Source organism: Podarcis tiliguerta, assembly GCF_965153285.1.
Source record: "Podarcis tiliguerta genome assembly, chromosome: 3".
Taxonomy (NCBI): Eukaryota; Metazoa; Chordata; class Lepidosauria; order Squamata; family Lacertidae; genus Podarcis; species Podarcis tiliguerta.
Genome location: NC_139536.1, coordinates 38,026,029 through 38,037,452, shown reverse-complemented (window position 1 = coordinate 38,037,452; position 11,424 = coordinate 38,026,029). Strand labels below are relative to the sequence as shown.

Below are 11,424 nucleotides of genomic sequence, written 5' to 3'. Positions count from 1 at the left end.
TCCCAGCACTAAGATTCAGGAAACAATCATTGGATCCCTTTAAAGCGGCTTTTTCTTCAAAAGCTACTCTATTCCATATGGTTTAATATTGCCTGAATTAGCAGCAGATAGCTAGCTGATACAATGAATTTGCATCTCAGAAATGTGCTTTCATTTCTGGTCTGGATTAGTGTAAAATGGTCCTGGAGCTAGAAAGCTTAGTAATTCAGTATGGAATGAGCATTTGGTTGTAAGTGAGGTCCGCAAATAAGCAAAGAACATTAATATTGGGCAGGGCCACCTCAATACGTTTTGCTGCCTTGTAAGATGAGACCTGCAGGTATAGGGTGGTATAATTAATTAATAGTAACCAGTGCTATCTTTCTAGAAAAAGAGGAGCAGGAACTCACCATGAACGCTTCCCTTGTTCTGTTATAATGGCAATGGTGCCCACCTGAGAGTTGCTGGAACAAGTCTTGATAGTAGCCATGTCTTCTCAACCCTTGTCCTTCTTGACTAATAACAGCTAGCCAGAGGAGATTGGCTGGGTGGGTCCAATGAGTAATGAATGCCTCATTGTGGCAAGGAGAGATGCCTGTAGCCTTAAAGGAGGTGTTGGTACACCCTACCCTTAAGTGATCCTCTGTCAATGTGGAGTGTTAGATAACTGCTGTCCTTCTTGGGCAGGATTTTTGAGAAGAGAGTGGCACAACAACTTCAGGTCTGCTTTGAAGAGACAGATTATCTGGTCCCACTTCAATCAGACTTGGTCTGTTTGAACTGTTTTAGTTGCTTGGTTTGATGGCTTTTGTCAAGAAAGAATCAGAGGGAGTGCAGACAGTTGATTCTCCTTGACCTCTCAGTGGTGTTTGATACCATTTGATCATGGTAGTATCCAAGAAAGCATCCAGGGATTGGGTGTTGAGAGCCCTGCTTTGCAGGGATCCCATTCCTATTGCCAAGGGCAGTTTCTGAGAGTAGCAATGGGAAATTTCTGCTTGGGCTGTGAGAATTGGCCAGCAGACTCTTGCAGGGTCCAATCTTGTCTCCTGTGTTAATTAACATCTATGTTGAGCCATTGGGAGCAGTCATAAGGGGATTTGAAGTGAGGTGTTGCAATGTGAACCTAGTAATTCGCACTCTCTGAAAAATTCATGAACCAAAATGTTTGGTTCCTTCTTTGAATGTGCTTCAGAATTCACACGTCTTTGAATTTGCAGTGGAGTTCTTCACATAAACACACACAGAAAGTATGCTCAGGATAATGTATATTAATAGACAGTGTGCACATCAATGCATATATTAGCGAAAATAACACACAAAATATTCAGTTCAGTTCACTATCTTCAAAAGTATGTCTATTAGGCAAAATTACATTCAGAAATGTATGTGTTGTGAGGAATGTACACGGAAAAGTGATGATGGATTTTAAATGGACTTTAAATAAAAATAACATCGATCACCAACCAGTATAGAAATGTGGAAAGCTGAAGCGTGGAGAAAACAAGAAACTGAGAGAAATCAAAATTGACTAATTTGTCCATCCCTACTTGCAACTGGAGATCCTCCTGCTCATTTTGCTGAGTGAGGCCTTGGACTTCTGCCCCAGGTCATGCTCTGATGGCACCTGCATCTTCTCTTTGCTCTCTGTCATTAGCCAGATCCCACCTGGTGCTGTGCACCACACCTGCCATCCCTGATGCAGCTAGTAGGCCTTGTCTTCCTCTGCCCTCTCTACTACCTACTGCCATGCTGAACTGATGCCACTTAATATTATTCAAGCTAAATTATTTAAGCTTAAATAATTAACTGAAAGAGAGGAAAACCTACACACAAGTGCCTGCTATACTGTTAGCAAGTACTATTAGGTGCCCCTTCCTAAGTTATGCAGTCGTACCTTGGTTTTCAAACAGCTTAGTTCTCAAATGTTTTGGCTCCAGAATGCCGCAAAAAATAGTTTTGCAAACTATTTTTGGAAGCTGAACATCTGACGGGGCTTACACAACTTCCGATTGGCTGCAGGAGCTTCCTGCAGCCAATCAGAAGCCGTGCTTTGGTTTCTGAACATTTTGGAAGTCTAACAGACTTCCGGAATGGATTCCGTTCAACTTCCAAGGTACGACTGTAATTGTATGGGATCCTTGAACAATTGTACATGGAATCAAACCGAAGGAAGGCTATAACTCTTACATCGCCAGCAACAAGGAATATGGAGCTGGCAGAACTCCTCATGAATAAAAATAGACACCACATATTAAAGCTACTGAGAGCTTTGCTCCAACCTACTCCAGAACTCTTCGTTCCTGAGGGTGCCAAGCCAATCATTACTTGGCATCAAGACCTTTTTTATATATACCTGTGAGATGGTGGTACGTTTAGCAAGGATGACTTCTTGTCACATCACTCCACTACGACCTCCTGTTTGTCTGCGAACTCCGACACTGTAAGTTATGCAGGCAGATGCTGTCTCTAATTGCAAGTTTGCACAGTGCCAGCATGACTGCACATGGTGCATTACAGATCAAAGGAAGTCGCTTCATATCTTAGAAGCGTGAGCTTTTATAGCTGGACATGTAAAGCTGAGATGCTGCAGCTGAGCTGTCCCATCAAGAAATCTTGGTATGTGCAACAGACATAAAACAGGGTCAGGAATCTCCCCTCTCTCCTCTCCGGTTTTCTTTGTAACAAAGAAAGCAATATAGAATTTACAGAAATGATAAATCAGATTATCTGATCAACTTGCTGGCCAATTATTTTCATTGTAAATTTTATTTAATGTTAACCCTAATGTTATTTGAGAAGTATTAATTTGTTCCATTCATCTGTAAAGGATCCTATCTGTGGGACATAGTTATCATTGATATTATTTGTGTTGTTTATTATGTTGCCTTCCACATATATCTCAGGGTGATTCACATCATATAATAAAAACAGCATGGAAAATAACAGCAAATGAACTGAAAGAGCATAGAAGGAGGTGCCCATGGCAGAGACCTCTTCATCAACCTGGGAAAGCTGGTCCAAGTCAGTGCATTTATAATTGGGCTGCATTCCTGCAATCCTAAATCTTCATACTCAGAAGGGAGTTTGGCTGAAATTAATCTTTTTGAAAAGGTAAAACATCTGAGAAGCATTCAGGGTGCAAATAAGACAGCTTTGACCAGGTGCCTGAAAATCAGTAAGGATAGTGCCTGTCTAACTTCTTGTGGGAGAGAGTTAGGCCCACAACACTGATGGCAAAACCCCTCATTGGCATGAGCTGTGCTTCTGGTCCAGAGGACACTCCTAATAGCACTTCTCTACAATCTCAGTGATCAGGTTGGTGATGATGTGTGTGGCGTGTCCACACTGATGGGACAGTTACTCCCCCTCCCACATCGCCTGGGGAGAACCTGCTGCTGCTGCCTCCTTCCTGTGCCTCAAGATACATTCCAGCAATTGGGAGCAGCAGGAGGTATTCACTTATTATACAGCCCTTCATCTAAGAATCGTGAGACAGTTTACAATATAAAAACACAAACATAGTAATAAACAAAAACTATACCTGTCCATTACAGTTTTAAAAGCCATAGATTGTTGTTGTTGTTGTTGTTGTTGTTGTTGTTGTTGTTGTTGTTATATTTTTATTGATTTTTAGATATCATTCCCAAAAATCATATAACATATTTTTTTATCTTATACAATGTTTTGGACTTCCATCAACCACACCTGAAGATTTTTCAATCTTTATCACTTAATCTACATTTCATTAATTTCCTTATTACTTTTAATAGTCCTTAACTAATAATTCTCTACATAATCTTCTCTGCAATATTTCGCATAGTCCTCCTTACAAAATTTCTTGCAGTCCTACTAATGTAATCTGTTTATTTTTGTTGTTGTTTAATCGTTTAGTCGTGTCCGACTCTTCGTGACCCCATGGACCTGAGCACGCCAGGCACTCCTGTCTTCCACTGCCTCCCGCAGTTTGGTCAAACTCATGCTGGTAGCTTCGAGAACACTATCCAACCATCTCGTCCTCTGTCATCCCCTTCTCCTTGTGCCCTCAATCTTTCCCAACATCAGGGTCTTTTCCAGGGAATCTGTTTATTACAATTGCTAAAAGCCATAGATTGTTTAAGTAGCCAAAGGCCTGGGAGAGGAGGGATGCATTTGCCTGGCTCCTAAAGTTATGCAATGAAGGTGCCAGGCAAGCCTCCCTGGGGAGAGCATTCCACATAGAGGGAGCCACTGCAGAAAAGGCCTGTTCTCGTGTTGCCATCCTCCGGGCCTCTTGTGGAGGGGGCACACAAAGAAGTGGCAGAAGCTTCTGGAACTCGAGCAGAGCCCTGCTCATTTCTATCCTGCTCACAAGCATCCTAACAGAGTATTGTATTGTAGTTATAAGAGAAAGAACATTATAAGGATTAGAAGGATTCTAAGGGATACAAGTGATTCAAAAGGGAGCATTTGCAAACACCCAGTCCACAGCAAGCAAACGTATTTGCGCATGTGGCAGTTAGGGCAATGTTTCAGAGTAGCTGATACAGCATACTCTTATTAGATGATGGTAACTAAATAAGATGGTAAGAGGTAGATGGTAAACCATTTGCATTTGTCAGTTGAAGCTGTTATCAGCTTGGTATAAACAATTATTTTTGGGCATACCCCCAGAGAATAAGGAAAACAAAATGCATCAAGATGATGTCTCTTTTCCTGAACCACTGTTTGCTCGTCTGAAAGTTTGCATGTTCTTGCATAAAACAGGAGCCAGCTCAATAAAAAATATCCCCTTACCTATTTTGTAGCAATTATTGGGATAGCCTCTAGCAAGAGACAGAGGCTCCTTTCTGTAAGGTACATGTTCAAGTGAATAATTAAGACCAGATGCTCATCTGGCATCAATCAGCACAGCTCCCTAATAAGGATAACTATGCCCACTGACACCGCTTGAGCATCTGGATGAAAAATTCAGACAGGGTCCAATGTGCGCACATGTTCAACACAGGGGATTGTTCAAATTAAGATCAGCTGTACAAATCATCACCTCGGACTTTGGAAAATACAGACAGCAGAGAAAACAGGTTGGCCTTGGGGAGTTTCTTTTCCAAATGGCAGTCCTTTCCTATAGTGGGTACTGTGGCTTTCTCTTAGTGGTTTTTTAGGCCTAGACTTGTGTGGCAATATCCTCTTCAACATATAACTGAGGGAAGGGGATGGAGACAGCTTTGCAGTCAACGAGAAGCCTTTCCTAGTGGGAGAGGTGCCTCTCAGCTCTGACGAAGGATGAACAGTCGGACTCCAAGAAAATAAATGAGAAAATAAAATTGGCTTGTGCTATGCTTTGCAGTGGTGTCACAGGCCCCCACATGTAACTGTAGCAGAAATGCTGGCCTTGTAGCAAAGCACCTGTGAACAATGGTGGTTGGTGCCCATTGGGACTGATGGCGTAAAAGGCAGTGAGAACAACTGTAGGCGAGGCCAGAGCCAAAGACAGACAGGATCAACTTACTCTAGGTTTGTCCCAGTCCTCCACCCTGGTGAGTTCTAGAGGGGCAAACCCAAGGCTAAGGTGGAGTGGGCGGCAACCAGTGCCGCCACCACCCCACCCTGGACTGGATACAAGAAGACAGGCAGGGGGCTGGAGTTGGCTGAGAGCAGACAAAGGTTGATGGGACAGTGCCCCATTTCCCCTCTTGGATTGGTCTCTACTGCCTGTGATAGTTGTGCTCCTTGAGGCAAGAATCAGACGTTACTAGCCTCTTCAGTTAATATGCTCTCTGTGGCAGGTTGTCCACAAGGTGCTTGCTAGGGCCATGCCATCTGAGTAGTTCACTGATTGCTTCACAGTGTGTCTCCACCACAAACTATCACCCCAGGAAATGTCTCAAGTTATCACAAAGGAGGCAGTACTCCTTCAATATATTCTTAGGGAGCAAGGCTGGGATGGTGTCTGCAGGCTTGAAGAGAGATTGAGGTTAGAAGCATGCACACTGTCTGCTATGGTGTGTGGCAGGCACAATTGTTGTTTTTCCAGATATGGAAGCCAGCTGCCATGTCTCTGCTAATATCTATGTGATATCTGTTTACCATACCCATTGAGTCAATCACCCATCTCCTACTACCCTTCTTAGAAAAACCCCACCCCACCCTCCCACTATATATACGGGTCTGGTGACTTCTGTTTCAGTGTATCTGAAGAAGTGTGAATGCACATGAAAGTTTATACCCAGAACAAACTTAATTGGTCTCTAAGGTGCTGCTGGGATGTGGGTGGTGCTGTGGTCTAAACCACTGAGCCTATGGCTTGCCAATCAGAAGGTCGGCGGTTTGAATCCCCACGATGGGGTGAGCTCCCGTTGCTCAGTCCCAGCTCCTGCCAACCTAGCAGTTAGAAAGCATGTCAAAGTGCAAGTAGATAAATAGGTACCACTCCAGGGGGAAGGTATACGGCGTTTCCATGCGCTGCTCTGGTTCACCAGAAGTGGCTTAGTCATACTGGCCACATGACCCGGAAGCTGTACGCCGGCTCCCTCGGCCAGGAAAGTGAGATTGGCACTGCAACCCCAGAGTCGGCCATGACTGGACCGAACAGTCAGGGGTCCCTTTAACTTTACTTTTTAAGGTGCTGCTGGACAATTTTTAAATTTATTTCGACTTTGTAGATAAGAAGTTACACATGATGTTTCCTTAAATCAGTGCAGGAGCAGGACAGATGTGGTGCAGGAAGATCATATATTAGAGTGTGGTTCTGATCAAAGTGTTCATCAGGACAATAAAGGTGAGGCAAGAACATAAAGTCGGAGTCTCGAGAGCAAGGCCAGCCCTTAAATGTAATAGGCAGAAAGCGGGATGGCCTTTCTTCACCAGGAAAGGACCAGTCAGTGGCAAGGCTCATCTGAGTGTGTTTCCTTCTCATTGCCAAATAATTTGGAGACACATCAGCTAGATTGAGTAACTGAAGTCTCTAATCCACACCTCCCTCCACTACTACCCACATCAAGTAATCCGTCTCTACTGAGCCAAGAGTGAAACGAGTCTCTGCTAGTCTCAACACGGCAAAGCCCAACATTAAATAAAGAGGAAAGAGCTAACGGCACACTGCCATGCATATATTAGAGCTGTATAAAATGTGGAGCTCATGCCAGCCAGGATGTAAACACAGCAGGGAAGTGTGGTGTGTGTGTGTGTGTGTGTGTGTGTGTGTGTGTGTTGAGACATGGCACTGGACCCATTTTCTAAGCTCCAGAATACTGTTTATACCTCATCTTCTTATGTAATTCTGGCCACACTTATAATTAGATGACATTGCACAACTGGCATTTGTCTGGGAGCATTCTGTCCTCCCCTACCCCCAATAGTTTTTGGCAAGGCAAAATGCAAGGGAAGAGGAAGGAGAGTCCTATCAAAAAATGTGGATAAGCTCAAGACATGGCTTGATTGGTATGTTGATCCCCCCAGTCCGAGCAAATGGCCCCTTATACAGCAGGGTTAAAAGGTGAGAGTTCCCATGCAGAGAGAGACAGCACAAGGTGAAGGCATTCTACCATTTGTGTTGGAAGGACGTGGCTTGATGCGATGTGCATTTTTAAGGACAACTAGCTGTTTTCCATTTATTAGCTTTTATTCACGGCCCTCACCCTCCTGGTCTTACCTCTTCGTTTCTCTGTGATTGTACTCTGCCTCTGCTTCATTCGAAGCTACTTACAGCAATAAGGAAAATGCCACCAAACAAATCAATTGTCACTGAGTCAATAATCAAAATAGCAATAAAAAAATCTACCACTTAGCTATAAATAAATAAAATGCACTGATCCAAAACGACAGCAGACTCAAACTGCACTCCACCTAACTGAAAAAGGGCTGAACAAGTAGAAGGGCTGTTTTTGCCAGGTCACAAGCAGCATCAGTGACAAAAGTATTCTGGGTTGCTGCTTGTTGGGAAGCCTTGCACCACCACAAGGAAGATCCTGCTTCCTGCAGTGGTTCTCCTGTGTGGAAGCAAAAGTCCCTCACTGATAATTTTAATAGGCAAGGGGTTCATAAATGGAAAATTCCTTTCTGACAAAAACACAATTAAGCTTTCAGATTCACATAGCTGAAAAACGTACCAGAAACATAGCAAACTCCAGTGCACACCTGCTTGACTATTTATTATTATTAGTAGTAGTAGTAGTAAGATTTGTTGTTGCTAACGCTCAGGTGGCTCAATTGCTCATAAAAGAGTTTTGAACTGTTTTAGGTTGTTATTGTTTATTAAATTTCTATACCGTCCTTCATCTGAAGAGTACAGGGTGGTTTACAATATAAAAACACAAAAATACATACCATAATAACAAACAAACAAAATATCCCTCCCACCACATTTAAAAGGCCGGCCATTGTTTAATTAGCCAAAGGCTTCGGGGAAGAGGAATGTTTTTGCCTGGCACCAAAATATATGTAATGAAGGTACCAGGCGAGCCTCCCTGGGAAGAGGATTCCACAAGTGGGGAACCACCACAGAAAAGGCCCCGTTCTCGTGCTGCCACCCTCTGGACCTCTCATGGAGAAGGCACACAAAGAAGGGCCTCAGATTATGGTTGCAGGGTCCGGATTGGTTCATATGGAGAGGCAGTCCTCAAGGTATTGCTTTTTTCTAGAAATAACATTGAAATACCTTCATCCTTATTAATATTAAAGTTGTTGGTTTAAGCTTGAGCTGATGCCTTGATTTTTCTCCCCAAGCCCAATTGTCTTAGCATCCTAACCTAGTGCACTCATGTGACTGGGGTACAAAAATACAGAGGATGAAGGGCTGTTTTGGTGAAGACAGCCAGGTAAGCTAAAAAGCATTCAACTGATGGCAAGAATGAGAGCCCAAGAAGGGCTGAACTGGTTTGCTCACCCTTTTTTCTCACTGTACAGGTTGCAGCCAGTACCATCACAATGCACCATTCAATGCCTCTTGCTGTGAAGTAACAATAGCAGAGGGCTATGGCCATTCTGCCCTGCTTGTGGACTTCCCAGGGGCTTCTGGTTGGCCAGCATTAGAAACAGGATGCCTGGCCTAATGAATGTTTGATCTGATCCTGCCTGGCTCTTATTCTTTCGTTTTCTATTGCCTTTCAAAAACAATGAGTACAGCCAGAAATCTCAGAGTGGGCCCTCCATGGAGTCATTGTGATTGTGTGGTGGCATAGCAAGTGTGTAGGCCACTGTGCCTTTCTCACTGTTGCCTTTGCCCCATCCAAAGGCTGAAAGATGGCCATTATTGTTGCTGGGGGGTCAAGCTACCTCCCTGGCTCTCTGCCTCCCCTCTAGTTTACTGATGTACATGAGACTTGTGCCTCAGCTGCCACCTGACCCTCTCAGCTGCTGGTAGGCAAGACTTGAAGTGTGGAGAATGTGGGAAAGGACGTGGGAAGTGCAGAGTAGGAGAAACTGTAGCAGCAGCAGCATCTTCCTTCATGGTTCTAGAGGGAGATATGATTTCCACGTTCTCGCTTGGCAGGACCATGGACTTCAGCGAGGACCACGTACTTCAGCAAGCCCCTCTCACACTTTGCAGGAAAGGCAAGACTACTTTGCCGTTGTTGTTCTTTTCTTTAACCATGCATTCCTTCATCTTGAGTATGTGCAACCATGCCAGCTCTGTGGAGTGGGAATGCACAGCCGACCTTTTAAGAAACAAGACGTATTAATCAAAATTATTTCCATTGTTACAGGACCACATTTCTAACTCAAATGTTTATACATCCTGAGTGTGTCGAGGCAGGGCATAACTGCTTTGTTTGCACATCACAGTTCCACAGGCAAGTTGTATTCTTTTGCCCTATTCAGTTTTACCCTTTTGTTTTTTCAAATAATGAGAGCACTCATGGTTCATTAAAACTTGGAGATTTTTTTAAACGACATTTTTAAAAGAAGAGATAGGAAATAATGCCCTTGGGCAGCATTTACACACTGGAAGACCATATGTTGGCTAACAGTATTAAATCTCTGCATGTGCAGGAAGGCTGGAGAAGAGAGCATTGCTGGGCAAGCAATTCTTCAGTCCTATGGCCACAAACGATGGTGCAGCCTGAGCTTCTCCCGCTTTTGTCTTCCCTCATCTTTCAACCCACCCTCTGTTCCAGCTTGCTAGATTCATTGAGTCTCTCTGGCCACAAGTATCTACTCCCAACCACATCTGAGGAGGGCCAGGAGGTAGAGCACATGGCCAGGGTTCAATTCTGACCATCTCAGGTTATGAAGTGCCAGGTGACTGGAAAAGGCCTCGGCCTGAGACTCAGGAGAGCTACTGCCAGCCTAAGTAAACAATACTAGACCAGATGATCTGACTGATCTGACTCGAAATGATAATAAGGCTGTTCATATGTGTAAACGTCCAGGAACGCTGCTTGTATCTCTGCAGTTTCCCTTTCCATGCTGCATCTCCCCCTCCATAATGCAAGCACCAAGTACATCCATACTGGTTCCAGATTGCAAGCCATGTAGGGCTTTCCAGGTAAGGACGAGCACTTTGAATTGTGCTTGGAAATGGGGTCAGTGCAGCAGTCTAAGCACTGGTGAGATGTGCCCCCAACACCCAGTCCCATCTAGTAAGCTACCAAGCTGTAAGTAAAGGTACCCCTGCCCGTACGGGCCAGTCTTGACAGACTCTAGGGTTGTGCGCCCATCTCACTCAAAGAGGCCAAGGGCCAGCGCTGTCCGAAGACACTTCTGGGTCACGTGGCCAGCGTGACATTGCTGCTCTGGCGAGCCAGAGCTGCACACGGAAACGCCGTTTACCTTCCCGCTAGTAAGCTGTCCCTATTTATCTACTTGCACCCAGGGGTGCTTTCGAACTGCTAGGTTGGCAGGCACTGGGACCGAACAGCGGGAGCGCACCCCGCCACGGGGATTTGAACCGCCAACCTTTCGATCGGCAAGCCCTAGGCACTGAGGCTTTAACCCACAGCGCCACCCGCGTCCCCTACCAAGCTGTACTCGGGGCTAAATGCAGTTTGTAAGCGCTCTACAAAGGTTGCCCTGTGAACAGTACATTGCAGTAGCCTAGGCCCTCTACTCTTCCTTTAAGATCATATGCTGTGGTTCCTTTTTATACTTCAACATATTCCCCAAGAGCACCCATTTCACTTGCTAATCACACAAACTCTGGAACCCTTCAGGAGGGGAGAATGGAATGCCCTCTCTAAGCAGCATCCTGGGGCACTGCCCTTGCCCTTGGATGAAATCCCAGTGCCTGATTTTGCATTTAGAAAAACATGAGGAATCTCATCCTGCATGGAGTGTTTTCCGTTTGTGGTGTGCATGTTCCCAAACATCAGGAGCTCCCGGAACTTCAACGGATAGTGTTGGGAACTGTTTGCAGCTACCCCATGCGACCAGACACCAAACTGCATGTTGGGGCAGCCAATATGGTGCAGTCTAGATGTTGGCAAACTGCAATTCCCATCACGCCTGACCACTGGCTGTGCAGAC

At 44.7% G+C, this 11,424-nt stretch overlaps 1 long non-coding RNA gene across 1 annotated transcript in view; it reads right to left on the bottom strand.

The window, feature by feature from the left end:
• Positions 1-3,880: 3,880 nt before the first annotated feature.
• Positions 3,881-11,424, bottom strand: part of LOC310674893 — a 457,828-nt gene continuing 450,284 nt past the window's right edge. The window contains exon 3 of the long non-coding RNA XR_014509819.1: positions 3,881-4,061. This is a non-coding gene — a long non-coding RNA (uncharacterized lncRNA). The remainder of the gene's footprint in view (positions 4,062-11,424) is intronic.